This window comes from Neofelis nebulosa, chromosome 3 (assembly GCF_028018385.1).
Source record: "Neofelis nebulosa isolate mNeoNeb1 chromosome 3, mNeoNeb1.pri, whole genome shotgun sequence".
Taxonomy (NCBI): Eukaryota; Metazoa; Chordata; class Mammalia; order Carnivora; family Felidae; genus Neofelis; species Neofelis nebulosa.
The window spans coordinates 38074018-38095821 of record NC_080784.1 but is presented as its reverse complement, the minus strand read 5'-3'; positions in this window follow the sequence as shown (position 1 = coordinate 38095821).

The window sequence follows — 21804 nt, the reverse complement described above, 5'->3', positions numbered from 1 at the left end:
TAATTTCATCAGCCACAAAGAAAAATCATGGGAATATGCATCTATAGTTTGCCTAAGGTAAAGCAAGCTATGGAATAGGTCTCTCCTCCTCTTAATAAACAAACAAGCAAAATCTCCTTAGGACTCCTACTTTTAGGATGCTACAGAGGTAGAGATGGCTACTGAAGGGCCAGTTCTGGTCACCAGGTAGATGATGGCAGTTGAATGTCCCTTGGAGACTGCATTTGATTTTCTTTAGAAGATTCTCTCTAAGAACATGAGCTTCTCTACATTTGAGTCTGCCAACCAATGATGTGGCAGTGAGCTCTCAGAAAGGCACAGGCATAGCAGATTTGAAACATTTAAGCACTCAAAGTGCATTGGAAAACCCTATTCAAACTTAAGTGACTTTGAATGTGATACCCTGATTATCTACTAGAAGGAATTATAAGAAGTAAATGGTAAGGCATATAGGAGAGTTTGGAATAAGGAATTATCAGAAAGCCCCATTAAGCCTAAGTGGGCTTATTAGAGATGCTTCCCAATGCTTGGATTCAAAGATACATTTAACTAGGCTTCTTTGACTCTTCTTTCTGAGCCTTTACTTGAGCCCTAGAGGTGGGAAGTATTTCATAGCAGGATAGAGTTGTATTTACTAATTCTTGAGGATTAGTGCAAAGAGTATTAATGAAATCTCAATCAAGGCCTACTGTGGTTATGGGGGCCCAATTTAGGTTTTATTGCCTTTTACAATATTTCTCAACACTCAGGATTCTATCCAATTTGGAAAAATGTGTGTTCAGTGTTTACTCTAGGGCCAGCAGCAGGTTTAATATGTTACACTGAAGACAAGGTTTAGAGAAGTAAAAGTTAAATACAGAAAGTTCTGCTTAGATGACACTGTTTTTAGACCTAGGTAAAAAAGGCTGTTGCCCAAGACTTGTATTCCAGGGCACCTCATACTTTAAAAGAACTTCCTTGATATTTCTAAGTCCCTCTCTGATGCCTGGGATAAACCGGATCTGGCACTGCAGTCCAAGCAGAGAATCCAGAGCCCATACGGGCACCTCACATGGTCCTGGTTCCCATTTCTATGCTGCTTTGTAGCACTCTCTAATCTTCCACACTCCTCTTACAATGTGAATACATGCAGGCATGCACACACACACAAGCATACACATATATAAGTTCCCCCTTACCTGCATATATATATAGTATATATTTTTATATATTTATATATATATAAACTGAGTCTCAGTTTCAGGAAGAAATTCTACTGTGAAGATTACTCCTTCTAGCTGGTGTGGTATTTCTTTTTACAGAATCAAAAGACATTGGGCTGCAAGAATGGTGCTGGTCTTGGGTGACCCTCATTCATGTCAGACACAAGATGTATTCAGTGCTCTGGGCTACCAACAGTCCACCACCAACTCTTTGTTGGGCCATGAATGTGGGTCCATTTGTGTTCTGCCCGTGGTGACACTTCCAGTCTACAAGACCCAAGAGAAGTAGGATGTGATGGCAATGGAGAATTGCCTACACTTATCTTCAGCCTGAGTTAGAAACATGAACAGAGACACTCTTATATTTTCTTATCCTATGTCAATGTGTCCAGAACTAGAGGTAAGTGAGAGAATGGACTGGCTGCATCTCTCAGTAGGGATGTTTCCTGGGATGTTTGATCTGAAAGGTGTTTTATAGAAACATACGGTAATAATAAGACACAGCTTTGGGCAATCATGCTATGTTAGCTTTCGGGAGCCGTGAGGGCAAGGGCTAAGGCCACCAGAATAGTGTCAATTTCCAAAGAAAGCAAGGTGATCTTTGGGAAGACAAGGTCTTTGGAAAGCAAGATAGTACCTCCAGCTAGGGAGACCTGGAGTCCTTTATAGTCCTCACAAACAGAAATTGAAAAACATATACTAAAGGTAGGGGGAAGAAATATGGGGACTGGGTTAACTGGTGAATTTTCTAGGCTAAATCTCTTTGAAAAATGCATGGATAAATTAGACATTAAGATGCCTTTTGCTAAAGTGCAGTCCAGGGGCTCTCCTGCAGTAGAGTGTGGAAACATTTGGAGGCTGAAATAGCCTCCAAACAATAGAGGTAGGGACCAAATTAGAAATGTGTATGTTGATGGCATGATTTGGGTAAGTATTTTTACTTCTTTATTTTCAATCCATGTAGAAGAAGTAGAAACACTTCTCTGTTATTGGAATGGAGAACTGTGACTGGAAAGAGCAATGTATGCAGTTCTTTTTTAGCATAAGTCTTGGCCAGGAAGGGAAGGCTTTAGATACAGAGGCATTCTTCCCACTAGTGATATGGCCATGAAGCAAGTCCATTTCATCACAACTGATGCCATGCTTAAATACATCCCTGGAAAGAGCATGACTTTACAACCAGTCTGGAGGTAGCTTAAGACATTAGAAAACCTCTCAGAACCTCAATTTACTCATCTAGCAAAAGAAGGAAAACAGAACACCTTACGTCGTGGTTGTGGTTGTGGAATGAACCGATGTATAAACAAATGGTTTATGATCTATAAGTATTCCCTCTACATGCAGTTTGTCCTCAGTATTTCTCTAAATCTCTTTTCCTCCTTTTAAAGACATGTTTCAACTGTGGAATTTATGGAGCTTCTCCCCAGATCTCTCTCTCTTTTCAGCAGGGACATGTATCTGTCCCTTTTCAGTTAGACAGATCAGCAGGGTACTTGGCCCTGTGCAATAGCTCAGATGTGAGTCCTTTGATTTCTTCTTTCCTTTAATGTTTTCAAAGATCAGGAAGATTTTCTCCCCTTGTGAATGCAGGTTAGCTGCTAGCAAAGAAGACAGAAGCAAGAAGAAGCCAGGGCCAATTAGATCCCAGGCTGACCTGAAGACCAGAGTCCATATGGTGACCTGGGGAATCTCCCACAAGTTGGAGATCAAGGGCTACTGAGAAGGCTGCTCAGAAAATTTCTTGGGAACATAGATAGAGTTCAATGGCCTCTTAGGAGAAGTCAAAAGCTGGTCATCAGCATCTGATGCCCACAGATAACCATGCCCAGGTTCCCCTGACCTTGTGTCAGCCCTTGGACACCATTTATTAAGAAATCTCCCTACCTCCTCTGAGTGCCAGCAGAGAAGAGGGACTTTACACTAGACCTTGCAGAGCACTTTGAGTTCAAAGGTCAGCCTTGGCACCCTGGAGAAAGATATCAGCTGGTAGGCTGGGAGGTCTTGAGAGGCTGCATATTATCCCTTCCCATATGTGAGAGATATGTGATTCCATATGACCAAAGGATCAGCATCAAGGTTAGATTTGGACTCATTTCAGTGGATTTTTTCTAAAGAGCTAGGATCTCCATGGGCTTTCTTTAGCCTTTGGCACCTGGCACAACTTGGCTGTGTTGAACCTGAACTTGGATTTGAGATGAGAGTTCTTCTGACTTATGTATGTTAGAGTTGCATAACAGTCTTAGAGTTGTAACATGATAATAATAATAATAAATATATAAATTATTATGCAGTTCCTACATGTTATATCCTTTGAAAGTACCAGTGTCTTCTACCAACTCTCAACTGAAAAATGTCATATAATAAAGAAAAAAACTTGCATGCCATGTGTAAGCTGAATTAAGGTATTATATCTACACAAAATATACAATAGAGACAGGGACCAAATTAGAAATGTGTATGTCAATGGCATGATTTGGGTAAATATTTATACTCCTTTATTTTCAATCCATGTGCAAAGAAGTAGAAGCGCTTCTCTGTCCTCTCCCCTCTCAGCAGGTATATATAATTGGGCTGAGCCCCTTCTGGAAGACTTAGTGTAGATTCTGACATCGTGATGCCCTTCCTGTCCTCTTGCATGGACTCTGGTGGTATAGGCTCAGGGAAGTCTGTGTCACTACCAACAGTACTTGGACCTGTGGATATCAAGGAGAGTGCAGTGCTCCAGAGAAGATGGATGAGCAGCACAGATGTTGGTGGAGAGAGGAAGCCTGTGGCAGGTTTACTGATGCAACCAATCATTTCCTGCAGAGCTTTCCTAACTCAAAGTGGGGCAGGGGATGAGGAGCAAGAGTCGTAAAAGTTACCCCTTGTTGGTCAGTACAAATGATTGGAAATACAAGGTTTCTTCCTCCCCTCAAATTGCAGTCTGCCTGACAAATTACTGCTGCTTTTTCCACTGATGTTTTATCTAAGTGTCTCTTCAATTCATTCATTCTGTGACTGAAAAGAAAAAAAAATCTTTAGAAAAGTTCAATAACTTCATGCATTTCTATCTATAGAGAAAGCAATATATGAAAAGGCTTTTAAATTGTGCTTGTAAGGGGCGCCTGGGTGGCGCAGTCGGTTAAGCGTCCGACTTCAGCCAGGTCACGATCTCACGGTCCGTGAGTTCGAGCCCCGCGTCAGGCTCTGGGCTGATGGCTCAGAGCCTGGAGCCTGTTTCCGATTCTGTGTCTCCCTCTCTCTCTGCCTCTCCCCCGTTCATGCTCTGTCTCTCTCGGTCCCAAAAATAAATAAAAAACGTTGAAAAAAAAAAATTAAAAAAAAATAAAAATAAAAATAAAATAAATTGTGCTTGTAAAATATTTTTCTGCTTTGTTACTTATACATTCCACTTTGTGGTCCCAGAAATGTGTCATCAGGAATTATTTCCTGAGGTTGGGCATTTACCACTCTATTAGAGAAAATTCTGTGCATGTTTTCATTACATAAATAGGTTCTTTGTTCTATGTGAACGGATATTCACATTAAAAAAAATAGAGAGCATAACTCTAATACATTGTAGATGGCAGTGAAAATTGGCACAAACCCTCTTGTAAAACAATTTAACTGAAACTTATCAAGGGCCTTATAATGTCCACTGGTACCCTTTAAACTAATGATTTCACTTAGCATTTATGCTAAAGAAATACTTTAAAACATCAAAAATACACATGCTCAAAGATGTTCACTACAGTGTTACTTATATATATTTTACAAATATAAACAACCGAAGTGCTCAACAAGTAAAGAATGTTTCTATAAACTGGTCAATCCATTTAACAGAATGCTATGTAGTAATTAAAATGGTATTTATAAAGAGACAAACAGGGAAACATGAAAAACTGGTGACAATTTAAATAACAACAGCAAGATGCACAATTACATATCTAGTATATACATATATGACTATGTACAAACATACATATTTTAAAAAAAGATGTGAAGGGACCTTCCAGCTTATTAATGGATGGTTTCTATATTTTTTATTCTATGTTTATGTTTTCTTTTTCCAAAGCTTTTCAATTAAAATGGCTACTTTCAATTGGAAATAAACAAAGAAAAGAAATACATAGTATTCATGTGGTGGTGATAAATCTCTATAGGCTCATGGTAAACCCAGACTTTTGGGTACACAAACACATTCATATAAGAAAGGGGTGTGGCATGAAGGAAAGGGCATTGCTTGGAAGTAAGGAGATGAGTCCAAATCCTGGATTTATAACCAATGTTGTGACATTGGACAAACCATTTTTCACCTCTTGTCTACCATGTCCTATCTATAATGAAAGAATTGCTCTAGGAGTTTCTATGGTTCCCAGGAGCACTCTAACTCTTTATAATGTAGAGACTACACATGTAGAGATTTGAAAATATAACTGCAGTAGAACTTAATTGGATGATCTTTTGCAAATCCAGAATTTGGGTACTACTTGATATTAAGAATGCCATGCTTTACATCTTGATCTCACATTGTCATCTGGTGACAAATTTCTCATGGGAGTTAGAACATCCAGAGAGGAATAATGGAAAACTGAAAAAAAAAATCAGTCTAAAACATGCTGGCAAGTTGAATTTAGCCCCCAAGCTAGATATTAGATACCAAACAAATATTAGATACCAGTGTTTTACCAATAAGGAAATAGACCAAGAGAGGGGAAATTACATGATAGGTAGAAACCAAGATGGGTCTCAAACCTTGGTCCCTGTGTCTCAGTTCAGCGTGTTCTTTCCTGTGGTTATGGTTGTTTACAATAAAATCAGATTAAATTCAATTTATGAGTATTGAAAATATGAATAATTAGAAATAACTATGCTACTTTACATGTGTATAGAGCTTTAAAGATTTCAAAGTGCCCAGAACAAAACCAGTTATCCTGGATATGAATTTTTTTGTACAGCAAAACTATTTCACATTTTGATTCTGCAAAGGTTATTAAATATTCCAAAATTTTATTATTTAAATGATACTCTCTATACTCTAATCTTGAAATAGAGCCAGATTCTTTTGCCATTTATTTATTCAACAAATATTTCTTGGGCACAACTCTCATAGCTGGGGATACCAAATGAGCATGACCCAAATACTCATGGAGCTTATGTTCCCTAGTGGACCATATCTACCAATTAAGGGTGCTCCTAAACTTTACCTGAGGAGGTCAAAGTTATATGCATGAAGCAAGAAGAGTATAATAAACAAGGATCCAGTATCACATACTGAGCGGTGTTTGTAACTCCAAATGCTACACGATTTCAAAGAAGGCAGAGCCAAAATAGTCTGAAACAATCTAAATTGAGGTTAAAATTGGGATGAGAGAAGCGGAGTCCCATGCAAACCAGGGCTGAACTTCTAAAAAGAATAGGAGAAAGGAAAAGAGACATTAACATGTATTAAACACTAACTATGCTCATGAATCTTACTCTGCTCTTGTTTTCTAGAATTTGGCACTACTGTCCTCATTTTATAAACAACAAATCCCAAACTTAGCAGGAGTATATGGATGCTAGAAAAAACGAAAAGGAAAAACAAAATCATAAAACAAAAAATCTTGACGCATCTCCTTCTATAACAGTCCGGTTAAGATTTAGCCATTAGACTACCGGGTAAATATTGAGTCTCTCTGAGCAATGGGCTATGTAAACCATAGCATGGAGGAAGGGGTGTGGACAAGATCAGAGAAAATGACCTGCTTTCATTGTCTTCATGCTATAGACTCCATCAGTCTCTCAATCTTACAAGAATCAGACTCTCACTCTCCCACCCTACTTCAAAAATATATGTTTTAAGTTGTCTTTAATAGAGGACTCATGTCTTATTGATCCCAGTCTGCATGCTGGCCCTGAAGCATGCAGACTCAAATGAGAGAGAGAAAAAAATCAATTTGGGTCCCAGGGTGCATTGCTGTTTCCAAGTTTACTGGATTATCTTTTTTTTCCCCTCTCTCTCCTTTAAACTGTGGAAGGACTGCCCTATGTCATAAGTTTCAGCACTTCTTGTGGTAGGCAGCTATGTTATTCAACAAGGAAATCAGGTATGACTCCTGCCCTATATAGGATGGCTTAGGGAGTTCACAGTCAGCTGTGAATGCAAGCATGTCACAGCCAGAAGGTAGTAATTGATGCCAATATCTTCTGTGTAAACTATCCTTTGCTATGACTGATTCTCCCAAAAATCATAGCCTTCACATCCAAATATTTCCTTCCATAATCAATTTGGAAAGAATTCCTTGAGCTCTTGATGTTTATCACTGCACACAATACAATACATAGAGTTATAAGACCCTAGCTTCTGAAGAGTCACACATGAAATAATTAGAACGTTCTATAAGACTGTAGTACATTTTCCTATGCAACATAGGGTGGTATCATTCTGAAATTTTCTAAGAGGTCAGAAAAGAAATAGATTGATGAAAGATGGAATAGTTAGAGAACGGACCAGTTCATCTTGCCTTTAACAGTGGATAGCATTTGGGGAGAGAATGGGAAACAGTGGTGTGTCTGCACCTAGATTTCTTCTCTACCCAACTCAGGATTTCCATTGACAAATGCCTCCAATTTAGTTTCATTCCCATTACTTATCACATACACTGTATAGTTACATTCAGCCATCTATTGAACATCTGTTCTGTATCAGGGACTGTACTCTGCACCACAGATATAGAAATGAATAAGCACAGTCCTTGGTGTAAGAAGATGCTGTACCATCATCTAAAGGGAAAATCACTCATTGTACTATAGTTATTTGTTTTGAGTCTAATTCCTGCAATTGGTGAATATATAAAGTAGAGTAGGGAACACAAATGAGTGGCTATTTCTGAAGGACAAGGAGAGGTGAATCAGCAAAAACTACAGAAATGAATTGACATTTGAACTTTGACTCAGAAGTCCAAGCATTCACTTGTGGACAAAAGCGTTCATAGCAGAGGAAACAGACCAAGCTAAAGAACAGAGATGTGAAAGCACTTCATATGACATTCAAGATGGAAAGAAGTAGACAGATTAAAATCATATTTAGGAGATAATGGTCTTTAAAGAAACAAAGAGATGAACATAGGGGAAAGGAAGGAAAAATAAGATAAAAACAGAGAGGGAGGCAAACCATAAGAGACTCTTAAATACAGAGAACAAATTGAGGGTTGCTGGAGGGGTGATGGGGGGGATGGGCTAAATGGGTAATGGGCATTAAGGAGGACACTTGGATGAGCACTGTAAGTGATGAATCATTAAATTCTACTACTGAAAAAAAATACATAAACCATACACACACACACACACACACACACACACACACACACACATTAAAGATCAATTAGATATGGCAAGCATTGTGTTTGCTTTAGTATCTTGCACAGATCCCCTTTAACATACCCCATCCATACTGCAGCAGCTGCTGTGAGTGTTGACTGCTAAATTCTCATAGTGACACCTTCCCTGGTGTATTCACTGTATCTGAACAGGAGCTCTCTTATCTAGGGGATTATGTGACCCTCTACCCATTAGCAGCTTGTAGCAAAACTGATGTGATGATACAAAAACCAGGTCTCCTGGCTTCAAGGTAGGGTCAGCATTGCAGTGCTCTCTGCTCCAGAGTTCCCTATGTGAAGCTGGTCTCCAGCTGAGGCCATGTCCTTGCTTAGCATCTTCTTCCCTTGCTGCGTTCTCCTGAGAATACTCTTTCCAATAGCAAAAGAACCCATTTCTAAGGCTCCAATTTTGGAAAACTCAACCTCAAACAGGTTAGGGTAAGAAAAGGTGAAAAGTCAGTATGATTCCCAGGTTTCATTTTGGGCAAGTGTGTGGTGGCTGAAAATGCACTGAGTGTAAGACCATTAGAGGAGTGTGTGAGAGGAGATAGATTGAGGTTTGTTTACATGAGAAGCAAATGAAATATCCAGTAATCAGCTGTGTATTTGTAGGTCTATAGCCTAGGAGAGTTCTGGGCATTGTCAGCAAACATGACTAGAAGGCAACTGAAATATGAGGTTGCCTGTGTGGAAAGCGTAGAATGGGAAAGTAGAGAAGGCCTACGGTAGACTCTGAGGAACGTGAATATTAAACTTTGAGCAAAAAAGTTGGAGGCTATTAAGGAACTTTGCTCTTTTCCTTTATTACCTTCAGTGAAGCTATGCTTATAGATCCTGTTGTCATTTTACTAGTGTAGTGGCTTTAAAGTTGTGACCTAGCATATGTGTGTGTCTATGTGCCTGTGCACATGTGTATGCACGTGCACTTGTGTGTATGTGTGTGTGTGTGTGTGTGTGTAGGCATAAATGAAAAATGTTCAATGAAATAAAATCTACCCTCACTATTAATATGTGTTCCAATGTTTTCTTTTAAAAACATCTTTATTAAGGTATAATTGATGTACAAAGAACTGAACATATTTAATGTATTTACAATTTAATGAGTTTAGACATATGCAAACACCTGTGATACTATTGCTGTAATCATGGTAACAACATGTCCAACACCTTGTAGAGTTTCCCTTCGTTTCCATTGTTGTTGTTGCTTTGTACTAAGAACACTTAATGTGAGATCTGCCCTCTTAACAAATTTGGAAGTGCACAATACTGTATTGTTAACTGTAGACACTGTTGTGCAACAAATCTCTAGAATTTACTCATTTGTATAAGTGAAACTTTATATCCACTGAATAACAGCTCCCCATGTCTTTCACTCCCTTGGCCTTGGCAATTACTATTGTTTTCTCTGCTTCTATGAGTTTATTTTAGATACCTTGTATAAGTGGAATCATGCAATATTTGTCCTGTGAATGATTTACTTCACTTAGCATAATGTCTTCCAGATTCATCCACATTGTTGCAAGTGGCAGGATTTCCTTAATTTTTAGGGCTGAGTAATATTTTATTTTATACATAGTTCAGCCTATTCTTCTCTTCTCTTCTCTTCTTCTTTTCTCTTTCTATTCTTTTCTTTTCTGAAAAATAATGGTGTGCAATCTACTAAATTGATTTTTTAAATCACTGATTGGTTATGACCTGCAGTTAAAAGACATTTTTAATAGTAACTTATAAGCTAAAAAGCAGTGCATTTGGTCTTTTCTCCCTAGTTGTCAATATGAAAAAATGTAACATATCTCTCTTGGCTCCTGCTTTAGAAATGAGCACATTTTACTTCCTTTTCCTATTTTCTATTGCCCCATTTTGTTATTATAGTATGATATATTATTCTTGGATTATTATTGTTAAACCTATATTTCTGCATTTTATATGTGCTGTTAAATTACCTTTGTTTCAAGAAATACAATATTAACAACACACCCAATTTTGTAATATATATGTATATATACATGTACACATATGTTTGTGTATGTATGCAGAAGACCAAAAAGATATATGTTGAAAGATTTATATTGTCTCATAGTATTTGTATTTTAGGATATTTTAATTCTACTTTGTGCTTTTCGTTAGGTTTTATTTTTTAAACATAGAATCAGTGATAATTCTAATCAGTAATAAAATCATAAAGTAAAAAATAACAAAATTTAAAAAATTCACCGATAATATGGTTGATTTGTACAATTTTTAAAAAGTTTATTTGTTTGTTTAAAGGGGGGGGAGAGAGAGAGAAAGAGAGAGAGAGAATGAGTGGGGGAGGGGCAGACAGAGAGAGGGAGAGAGAATCCCAAGCGGGCTCTGTGCTGACAGCATGGAGTAAGTTTCTCACAGTGACTAGTTTCTCACAAACCATGAGATCATGACCTGAGCTGAAATCAAGAGTTAGATGCTCAACCAGCTGAGCCACTCAGGTGTCCCTGATTTATACAATTTTTAATATTTTTGTAATCACAACTGTATTTTACCTGCTTATATATTCCATATTTTTAATTTAGAAAGTTTTTTCATATTCAGAAATCAGATTGTATCCCCATTTTTCTTGGTTTTAAAGATTTAATTTAAAAATTTTTACATTTCATTTTTTTGTTTGTTTTTGTGAACTTTATTTTTGTCTATGTTGTGTACATCCAATCTCCAACAGCAGAGTCAAAGTCTTCCTAGGAAAGCCTAGGAATCTTCATCATTCACAAGTTTTTTTTCTCCATTAGCACCTCTTGTGATTAATATGTGTCTTAGAAAATCGAAACCACCCTCCTAGGGGGAAAAGAAACAGAAAAATATCATTAATTTATAAAATATAAGACCCCCACTGAAACCCCAGTTTGGCCAAAGGCTAATTCTATACCCTTGGGGTAAACTATGACACCACTTTAAATGATAACTTTCTCAACTATGAAATGATGGATTTAGGTTAAACAATATGCTAGATACTTTTCGTTGTAAAAGATTGTTTGGTTCTCAGTTCAGTAATTTCTAAAATGAAATGATGCATTTGCTCTGCCTATGTAACAAGTACATGAGTTTATGAAGGTCAAATGAGTTAATAGTTTCTTAAAGCATTTTATTATTATTATTATTATTATTATTATCATTGCTATGGTTGCTATTGTTTGAAAAATTAATTTGCTCTTCATCTCTTAGAGTGAATACAACAGACTGCATATTCATTGCACTTTTGTCCTAGTCCTTTATCCCTTCAGCAATCTAGATGCTTTTTCTAAATAAAAGGTAATTTTTCCTTTTGCCTTTTTGGGGTAGAGTCTGGGCAGGTATTCATTAAGTGTTCACTAGGCACACAGCTAAACCATCTCTTCCAGACTTCTTTGCTATTTTGTATGGGTATGTTACTGAATTCCAGCTAATGGAATGTGATGAAATATGATTGGCCTTTAAAATATCTTCCATGTGATGCTCCATGCTTTCTCTTGCCCTTCTACCTGTATGAATGCCCCAAATGCCCTTGGACCACCCTGACCCTAGTTGCCTCTAGTCTTAGATTGGACTTTAGGTGAACAAGAACTAAATGTCTATTGTCTCAAATAACTGAAATCTTGGGATTCATATATATATATATATATATATATATATATATATAATCAGTCAGTTTTTCTTAATAAACATACTGTCTGCATTAGGCACAGGAAATACTTGTGTTCTTTTTTTATGATAAAAGAACTTTTTTTCTTGCTTAGAAGGTGACAAGATGACAATGTTTCTCAGCAATATGGATAATTTACATCTTCTTTTAATTTCTAAGGGTTGTCATTGGTATGAAGCTATTTGTTTCAGCTCAAATGTTACGTCCTTAGGGCTCCCGGGACTTTATATTCAAAGTATTCTATCCACATACCCCCAACCGTGGTAACTTAATTTCATTATTTCAGGTAATAATTTTAAATAAAGTCATTAGTTTCTAGAATGTATTGTATTCCTGGTGCTTTATTATCTACCTCTCCCATGGGAATGAAAGCTTCATGATGTCAGGATTCTTCTCTGTCCTGGTTACAGATATAGTCTAAGAGACCAGGACACATGCTGACACAGAACCAGCATTCAGTTGTTTTAACACATCTTTCTTTCTAGTTCAATAAATTTCTGCCATGTTGAACTCCACAGATGACTTCTTGGTTGTCCCACATCAATAATGTTGCCTTGGAGTTGTTATCAAATTCCACATGCTGTCAGCTTATTTCATAATCTGTGCATTTGAGAGGTCCGTGAGTCAGGAAACTAAACTGGGACCAAAGTGGGGTGGGAAAGAGAAGAGGAAAAGAAGTATAAGGAGGACCCTTAAGAGAGACATAGGAAAAGCATCCTGAGGTGAGTGCGTGACTTCATGGAGAGTGAGAATATGTGTTTATGTATGCATGTGCATGCACACATGTTTCTAAGAGAGAACAACATAACATGCAGGGATTATTCTCTAGTTGGAAGTGTTCTCAATTAATTTTAAAGCATTACAAGTGCCTTTTCTCCCATGACATAATGACATATTTATACTCCTTATATTATAATAGAAAGCTATCATCTAACTGAGGTTCTGCATAAGTTTTTCCTCCCAATTTCTGGAAGAGCACTTGCCTTTACATTTGGGTGAAACTGGAGCTTCAGAATTTCCCATCCTGTTTTCCTCACTTAGTTTATTTATTTATTTTATTTATTTATTTATTTACTTATTTATTTGCAGGCTATTCAATTGGGAGGATGTGGTGTGTTGGGAAACTAGGTTCTAAATCCTCTATGATTTTATTAAGTGACTAGGCAAATTCCATAACCCCTGTGGATCCCCTTCCTGTGTACGGTAAGAGCCTTGATTTCTGCCTCTTCTCATTTTTGTAGAGGTTCCTCATTGCCGGGGGGAGGAGGAGGGGCTGCTATACAGACTTGTGTTTAAAGCTCCAGTCCTCCCACCCACCCCCACGGTGCCAGAATGGATGAGCTGTCCGTGGTGCTGAAAGGCTGACAGGGTAATTCTCAGTCTTTGGATGTTCTCTGTACCAATGTACACTTTGGAAGGTGGCCCGCTGGGGCAGGTTGTTCTACTGCCAGCTTCACGGTTGTGGTTCTATACTCTTACCTGTGATGTAGAAAACCCATTGATTTTCCTGTTTTCCAGGTGATAAATGAGCTAATTTGAAACATGAGAGTTAACACCCAGACTTGGTGGAAAACATTTTTAAAATCTGTGGTTATGTTCCTGGATACCTTAGTACCCAAGTCCTTAGCTAAAACTAGGCTTTTAAGCACTAATATACAAATATGAAATAAAGTTGATACATTTTCAAGAAAAATATAAATTGCTTCAAAACATGCTCACAAAACCATCTTCAGTTCCATCCAGATGAATTACTAAGAATTCTAACCTCAAGATCAAGCTCCATTTATTTAGTAAGATCAAGCTCTGTCTTTTAATTAAGGATAATTTCAGGAATATTCTAACATTTTGCACATAAGGGAACCCAGGATCTCATCAAAGAACTTTCCTTGTTGGCCTGACACTGACCTAAAGAAGAAGAAGATAACATAGTGGCAGAGAGTTAAATAGAATAGAGGCCAGCATAAATTTTGGAATTTGTTTATAGTTTTTCTTTAATCAAAAATTAATGATAGTAATAAGCTACATATGCAAACCTCTTATCATCCACCTGGCCATTTTGTTGGCTGAGGTCTTGTGTGTGTCTGTATTCGTGCATGTGTGTGTGTATGTGTGTGTGTGCATGCACATTCCCAAGATTTATATGTTTGGAAGTGTGAAAGAAATACTAGTTTCATTATTTTTATAAACTGGGAAATGATGTTTTCACTACTTATGATATACTTAACCCGGACCTAAATCATAATTAGAATGTGAATCTGTAGATATGCTAAAGTTTGTGAGGAGAGGAAGACATTTAACTGGTGTTCTGTGAATAGGGTAAGTTTGGGGGCAGGGGTGGTCGTAGTCCAGAAACACAGATTGAATGAAACAGGAATCAATCAAAGGAAGCAGTCTAAGTAATCAAACATGACAGTAGGATGATTTTCTGTAGCCTAGAGTGCTCCTTGATCTGTTAGGAATACATTAACTGCCCAGCAGTATCAAGTGGAAGAGAATGACAAATAAGAAGTATCCTTTAGGGGCTGTGGATGATGAAGATAATGTCTTACTTTATTTCTCACTTTTTCAGAGGGCACAACAACAAAAGATTGGGAAGTGCTTCATTAGCCAGGGTAGGACTACTGTAAAAGGCATCATTATCAAATATAGTCTCATCTATTCTTATATATTTTACGGCTTACATACAGCTGATCCACATAGCAATCCTTCAAGACAGCAGTCTTTACAGATAAGAAAACTGGTGCTTGTGAAGGTTAAGTGACCTGCCCAAAGTCATAAAGTTAGTAAATATGAATCTGGAACTGAGATTTTTTTTATTTTCAAAATCAATGTTCCTTTCATTACATTATGGTCACACTATTAACTAAAGTAAAAATTTACTTTATCTATCTAAATTTTCCTTTGAGTTTCTTTTAATGGCAAGGACAAACATTTAGAAATTTGTGAATTATCAACTGCATTGATGGAAAAAGAGTAATTTCAGAAGTTTTAGAGTCCTTCTTTCTCTCTTCTTAACCCCAACATTGAATCCAGTTATAATAGTTAATGTTTTTTTGAGTATCAGCCATATGCCAAGCACTGTAGAAAGTGCTCCATAACCATTATACTATTTAATCCTTAACAATAATTCAATGTAGCAGGTATCCCATTTTGGCAACAAGGAAACTGACTTAGATAGGTTCAGTGACTTGACAAGAAAAAGTCACTAGTAAAAATAATAACAATGCTTGTTGAGTACTTGCAATATGGCAGGCATGGCTCAAAGTATATTGCAAGTCCTAGGTCACTTAATACATTTTACCCCCAAAATAGAGTACTCAGTTTTGCCCAGACTGTCCTGGTTTACTCCTGTTGTTTCAGAATAATTATCTATACAGCCTCTTTTTACTCTAAAAAATGTCCTTGTTTGAAGGATTAAAAATATTTGGTCACCCTGTCTAGAAGGCAGGTACTCTTACTATTTCTCTCTTATAGATGAGTATAATGAGGTAGAGAGAAGCTAAGTAAGTCACCCTAGGCCATCCAACTGAAAAGCAGCCAAGCCAGGGCTCAAACCCACGTGGCTTAATCGACCTCCTTTGTAACCCTCATATTCTTAACAATCTTCTTTTTTTTTCAACGTTTTTTATTTATTTTTGGGACAGAGAGAGACAGAGCATGAATGGGGGAGGGGCAGAGAGAGAGGGAGGCACAGAAGCGGAAACAGGCTCCAGGCTCTGAGCCATCAGCCCAGAGCCTGACGCGGGGCTCGAACTCATGGACCGCGAGATCGTGACCTGGCTGAAGTCGGACGCTTAACCGACTGCGCCACCCAGGTGCCCCCTTAACAATCTTCTTTACTTGCCTCCCACTTACCACCACTTTTGTACACCAGCCAGTTCTGTACCTTCAGCTCCTGTCCTGAAGTGTTCTTAGATTCTTCCTCCAGAGAGTGGTCCTTATCTTAATGTCAGACTCTCTTTATCTTCCAAACAAATATACATTAATTTTTTAATGTTTATTTATTTTTGAGACAGAGAGAGACAGATCATGAACGGGGGAGGGGCAGAAAGAGAGGAGGACACAGAATCTGAAGCAAGCTCCAGGCTCTGAGCTGTCAGCACAGAGCCTGATGCGGGGCTTGAACTCATGGACTGTGAGATCATGACCTGAGCTGAAGTCAGACACTTAAGTCGCTGAGCAACCCAGGCCCCCCCAAATATATGTTTTAAATCTCATTCCTTCAGAGCATCTCATTCCTTGCTGTTCTCCCAAAGAACAGGAGATAATCCAAGAAAAAAAGAGGCACTCATAAAATATATTTTTAATATTATTAAATATATATTACTTCATTTAATCTAATCCTTAAAACTTCTCTATGGATTACATATTATAATTTATATTGCCCCAACAAGAAAACAGAGGCTTAGAGAGGTTAAATAACTAACCCAAGCTTTCATAGTCAAGAAATGGGGGAGCCAGAACTTGACTCATTTCTGCCTCATTCCAAAATCCAGGAAGTTTCATTGTGGACACTGCCCTCAACAATAAAACGTTCTCCGAAGTTCTGCCATGGCTGCTAGACTATAATTCTTTCATCTTAATAATAAAATTCTATCAAATTTGATGTTCATGTCATCTTTCTAAGGTTTAGAGGATCACATATATGCTCTTAGGCTGGGGAATTCCAGTGCCTTTTACCCTGTGATAATTTCAGGCATCCTGACAGCCTCAGTAGTGCTGAAAGCCCTTCTCAATGTGATGGGATCCAATCCCTGAGAAAACTGTGAAGAGACTGAAGGTAATCTTACACACAAATACTGTGCCAGGGAGGGGTTCCCTCATCTTCATCATTTCCCCAAGTTTCAATTCAGACTGTTGTTGCTGCTCACAGTGACCTGAGATGCAGGGCCTGGGCACTGAATATGATGCCATGCAGGCCAAGTGCTATCCTGACTAATGGGGATGGGGTGTCTCCTATTTCATACTCCATTAAGGAAGGATGAAGCAGGCCAAGCTTACAAATGATGACAATAATGAGGTTCTGGTTATCTACCCTGCCTTTCTCTCCCCTGCTCCCCATCCACTGTTTCTCTGAGGGCCTTGCCAATGAATCCAAGTAGATTCTGACATGTTGGACATGCTTCAGCCACTATGAGAAGGCTGCTCTGTGGAGTGCTGGGGTAAAGCCATTTCCTTTGCAAACCCAAGGGACTGGCTGTGTGGCTTCTCTGATTCTTCCTTTGGGAGGTGAGGCTCTAAGTCCCTCTCTCTGTATTTCTTAATGAGGCAGCCATGCTGAGGGAGTGATCTGTGTGTGGATTGCTGAAGCATAAAAGATACCAAGTGGGTGGTTTGAGAGGAAAATGAAAGGGTCTTTTGTGCTCTGGCAGCTAATGAAATCAGAAAGAGAAATGGAACTCCACCAATGTTGAGAGAATGGGAAAAAAAATACCCAGATTAATTTTTTCTTTAAATGAGAGCAGCTCACTGAAATGTCAAAATATCTTTTCATTTAGGTTAAACAAAGAGAAGGGATAATGTAGTTTTAGTCGCACTTGTTGGCCCAAAGCCTCGAAGCTGTGTTCATCCTGTCTATAATTTTTATGGCAATTTTACCATTCAAATTGACTATGAAAACTCACATCTGTGTAAGATGTTAACATGATTTATGACTGGATGTAGAAATATGCTTATGGAATAGAGCACAAGCTTGGGATATACAGAGCTATGCCCATGATGCATACATTACACAGTCATAAGTATACGATATGCAAATAATCAAACCCAGGTTTCTTCTCATGGCAAGGATAAACACTTAGCAAATGTGTGAATTATCACTGCGTCTCATCACAGACTGAGAAAGAGAAATTTCAGAAACTATGCCACAAATTCCATACCTGGAAAGTTCATGAGCTTCCAGCAATGAAATGATTTATGACAGATTTTCATCTAAAAGTGTGAATTGAAGCTGTTTCTATTTATCCCTCATCCTGGCCTTGTTTGGCTTTGGCCAAAATAACATTTCCTTAGTTCACTCATTTGCTGTCTTCCTTTTGGCTTGCTTCTTCTTGCACTTCTAACCTCTAGCTAAATTCTTCTTCTTGTTCCTTGTGGGACCTTGTTCCATTATAAATGCATTTAAAAATATTTCTAGGGGCGCCTGGGTGGCGCAGTCGGTTAAGCGTCCGACTTCAGCCAGGTCACGATCTCGCGGTCCGTGAGTTCGAGCCCCGCGTCAGGCTCTGGGCTGATGGCTCGGAGCCTGGAGCCTGTTTCCGATTCTGTGTCTCCCTCTCTCTCTGCCCCTCCCCCATTCATGCTGTGTCTCTCTCTGTCCAAAAATAAAAACGTTGAAAAAAAAAAAAATTTTAAAAAATATTTCTAATGTCTCCTAAAATAAAATTAGGCATTCTCCTTGATAATACCACTGTGCTTGCAGCCTCTCAGGTGGAGCCTATTCACCTTTTTGAGTCCCGCCACTGCAAAGGTGTACTTCTATACCTACTTCCTAAATCCTTTTTTGAGAGATGCATGCTTTCAGCCCCACTTTTTCTCACCACTCCACCAAACTTCAGGTTTGATCATCATATTACTCAATGGTGATAATACCTGCTTAAGACTAGTACTCACCATATCCTTTGCTTTTGTTTTAATGACTCCAGTCCTTGTGTTGGTAGTTTTCTGACCTCAGTTCAGTGACTGACATCCCAACTCCCCCATCACAACTCCCTTCCATGATCACATACTGATAAGTTCCACCTTTGAAATAAGAAACTCTTATGCTCCACTCTCCATCCACAGCTTTCTTTTCCTTTGCTTCATTGCAGATTTCAATTTGATTGGTTTTGTCACATTATCCGGACCATGGTTCTGTGAGCCCATAACTTTCTCTAAAGGGAAGACACCTGAAGCCAGTCCATCAAAGATTTATGTGACCTCCTTCCTAATTTCCAAAGTCTCATTTTCTTCATCTTATTTAATCTCTTATTTATACATCTAGCTGACACGTTCTACAATGAAAATGTCTTCTCATTTGGCTTTGGTGTTGTATCTCACATATTCATCTTATCCTCTTTCCTCCTGTCAGGTCACTTGAATATCCCTATTCTCACTCCAAACAAAGGGATTCCTTCTGAGTCATTTTCTGTTTTTTTTTCTTGCTTCTTAATCTATATATTCCCTGAGGATTTTCATGACTGTAACTTTCTTTTGAAAGATTTTTCTCTTGAGCACTCCCAATAGCCTGTTGCATGGCCCAAAACAGCCCAAATAAAAAATGTTCAGTACTGAATCCTAAAACTATTTCTGTTCCAGTGTGTGGTTTTTCTGATGAAAAGTCACAGTCATTCAAGCCTGGAATCTGAGCATGATCCTTGTTTTCTCATTTCATCCCTTCCAATCAAAGAATGAGTCATTGAGTTGTGTCTATTCTAGCTCTTAAAGAGTTCTCAAAATTTTCCTGTCCCTTTATCTTCACTGATGCCACTATAGCTTCATCCTTCACCATCATTTTCCTAGATACTGTATCGGACTTTGAATTGGGTTTGAATCTGTCTTTTCTATTGCAAGCAGTGTCAGTTTCTTGAGGCATAGATTCATTTGTAAATTTTCCCTAACCAAAGCCTTTCAATGCTTCCCTCTCACAGCACTGCAAGTATGTCTATCAAGAGTATGTCTATCAAGATGATTTATGATCTGATCTTTGCTTATTTATCTAGCTACATCTTTACTCATTGCACTAAACATTCCAGTGATGCAAAACCACGTTGTTACCAAACATGTTGTTACCAAAACATGGCATGGAGCTTTACATGGACACCTTTGCACATGGAGCACTCTTTCATCCTAAAATATTCTTCTTCCTTTTTCATACCAAAAAAAATTTGTCATTAAAAACCTGGTTCAAGTTTTGCCTCAATCCTCAGCTTACATCTTCAGCATCATCTAACACTGTTCTCTGTATATGCATCTCCATTCATAGTGGAATTCTGTAATTTCCCTCAAGTGTGTCATGCTCTCCACTTTTACTATTTCCTTCACTCTTACTATCCCTTTTTACCTATTTAACATCCTACTAAATCTTTGCACATCAGCCTAGATGGCATTTCCTTTGAGAAATATGTGGCCCTGATCCCCAGTGTAAGTTAAATCCCCTTGTTTTATAGCTCCATTTTAGTCTATATCTCCCTTTATGGTAATGAAACACTTAGAGTGGCTCCTTTAATATTTGCCTTCCATGAAGACTATTACATCCAAGGTTAGGAGCCAAGTCTGTATTTTTATTTTTTGCTACTTCTTCAGAGCTTAGCATATTGTCTGTCACATGTTAGATGTTCAATAAATATTTGCTGGATTTTTGATGTGATTAAACTTACTGATGATGCCTGCATAGAGTTGACCACAATCTCTTTTAACACAACCCCCATCCTTGCTCTACAACTGTACTTTCACCTATTAGTGTACTAATTACATATACGAAGACTGAATTTCCCTCAGCAACTGGGACTTATGACGCAGCTGTCAGTAAGGGGTCTTGGAACCCAAGTTGAAGCCAAGCAGAATCATACATGCAGATCATGGAACTATAAAGCTTTAAAAGATTGAATTAGATATCAAATTAGAGTAAAAAAGAACGCATCTTAATCATCTGTCTGAAGGAGTATCATCAGTCAGAGGAATGGGAGCAAGAGGCATCAGAACTGGCCAAGAAACATAGTCAGGTAGGCTGTTATGATTCATTGAGTCCTGGGCCCAGGATGCAGGTGGTCTCATAGGGCACATGTAAAAGTTAAAAATGTGCTGAACAGACTTTGGCACATTACAGTTTTGTTGTTGAGGTACTGGTTGTGGTAATTGATATATATTTACATGTCACAACCTCCTCTTCTGGATTTTGAATACTGTAAAAAAAAAGCTTTATTTTAATCACTTTTATAGTTTCTGTTCTCAGTAGACATCTGTAGAACTAATGTGTGTATAGTTATTCTTCTCATCTAAAAGCTGATTGCAGCTTTATTTACAAATAAAAGCTTATTCCTTATGCCTTGATTAGAAATGTGTTGTATAGGAATGTGCTGAACTTGACATATTGTTTTGAAATGCAAGCTTTGTGAAATTCAATTTATGAAATACAAACACAATTTCAGCCTATTAAGGGCTTGTAACCAAGAAATAACTTGCTAGTTAAATAAACCATTAGCTTTGGAAATCACAGCATAAACAGATGAATTTTCTATATGTGGTTTCCTGCTGTGGCTATTAGCCCAGAAATTAACCAGGAAATTATGCACCATGCTGAATAAATTGATAGAGCTTCAAGTGGAAGAAACTCCTAAGGCCAGTGGAGTGCTTTGTCATTGAAAGGGTATGAGGTGTAACTAAGCTGCTTTGCATGGTGGAAGTTGGCTGCTGGTGTTAACTCACTTCTCTTCTGCATCATCTAATTGATTTTCCTTTGAGTGTTATACCAAGGGACTGTGGGACAGTGTCAGTGGTCGGCCTTGGATCTAGGCAGTGGTTTTCGTGGCTTTACTTATTTATTTATTTGAGAACTTGAAAAGTAATAATAACACTGACTAAAAGTTGGTCAACATTTTCTTATCACCATGTACTGGAAATTTAATCA